Consider the following 1,548-nt stretch of genomic DNA (forward strand, 5'->3'; position numbering starts at 1 on the left):
TCGACCACAGTAGTGTCTGTCCAACTTTACAGTAAATTTTAACGTATTTGTGTTACATATCTTTGAGCAAGTACCATATTCAACTGATTTACCTTTATGTGACTTCTGGCTATGATTGCAACTCAAAGAACCGCTCCCGGGAAACCGTTTGGAGTTAACTGAAGACATCAAAACAAATTCGACGCGAGAGCTGAGATCGACTGATATAAACAACTTCTGTAAACACACTGGTAGATAGATCGGTATATTTGGCATCATAATTAAGGACAGTTGTATCAACCTAGGAAAAAACCTGTCTTCCATAGAAAGTATCTAAAAGTTGGCAAATCTTAATGGCATAGAGGCAGAAATATCTGAAATGTTTATAATGCAAGCATTTTACTAATGTACGTAATGTTGGACTGTACCAGTACTTAGTACAGTACCCCGCCAACTCATTAGAAACAGGGTAAATATATGTAAAAATTTACGAATAACATTCTTGGACAGTTTGCTAGGAGAAAAATTTTAATTTTTTCCACTGCCTAAGCATTAAGTAGACTAAGCACTACTTATTACCACGTGTCAAATATTAAAAAAAAAATGTACCGTTGCAATTAACGGGACTTAAATTCGAAATTATATTGAAATATTTACTTCACTTGGAGTTAGCATTTGTGATTTCTGAGTCATCAGAGATAAATTGAGTGGCGTAGTGGCAGGAACCGATTTTTTTTTATGTGTTTGACTTTATTTCAGCTATTCCACAGTTTTATGTATTAGGTAAGTATTTTTTTTAAGTTTTCTGAAGCATTATAATATAAGCCATAAAAAATGTACTCTTTAGGAAATAGGTGAAAAATCGGACATTTCAAAGAAAATTCAAAGTGCCATTGCTGCACTTTTAAAAGATAAAAGTACATCCTACAGAAAAATAATAAAAAAAATTGGAATGAGAATTGTAACACACATTCAAATATCGCACTGTTGGTCGCACAAGTATGCGGCAAAATGGTGCCCAAAATGGAAAATTCGACATAAAGTAATGAGGTTCACTCTGTAATTGCGCAGCAAAACAGCTAGAAAAATTTAAAACAAGATAAATGGTGTCCATGAAAAARTATCTCAAAGAAAAGTTGAACGCATCTTTCCAGAAAAAAGCCTAAAAACCGCTGTACAACAAAGAAATCAAAATTGACCAAGCGAATGAAAAATCAACGAGTGACAGGGGTCAAACTTCATCAGAACAACACAAAGGTGGATKGAAACAATGTAAGCATAAAAAGTTATGAAAGTCCCCCGAAAGTCCTCCATTGAAAGCTATGTTGCAGTTTAACATGACTTTCTCCTTAACAAAGGTTAACTTTAAACTTTAGCGACGATGGCCGGCTAGAAGCAGTGACAGAAATCATTCGATTTGTGCGCCGTAGACTGTGTGAAGGCTGTTAATAAAAACAAAGGTTTGTCAAACAAATGCAATTAAAGTTTACGTTTTTCTTAATTTTATGAAAATATGATATTTCAAATAAATATTATAAAAAAAATTGCATTCACATATCCTAATAACTT

General features: G+C 33.4%; 1 protein-coding gene across 1 annotated transcript in view; it reads right to left on the reverse strand.

The window, feature by feature from the left end:
- Positions 1–229: 229 nt before the first annotated feature.
- LOC108969350 (tyrosine kinase receptor Cad96Ca-like) overlaps positions 230–1,548 on the reverse strand; it is a gene marked incomplete at its 5' end in the record, with an annotated part of 28,097 nt that continues 26,778 nt past the window's right edge. The window contains 1 exon segment of the mRNA XM_018934012.1: positions 230–353.

Source organism: Bactrocera latifrons, unplaced genomic scaffold (assembly GCF_001853355.1).
Source record: "Bactrocera latifrons isolate USDA-ARS-PBARC rearing strain unplaced genomic scaffold, ASM185335v1 scaffold_1046, whole genome shotgun sequence".
Lineage (NCBI taxonomy): Eukaryota > Metazoa > Arthropoda > Insecta > Diptera > Tephritidae > Bactrocera > Bactrocera latifrons.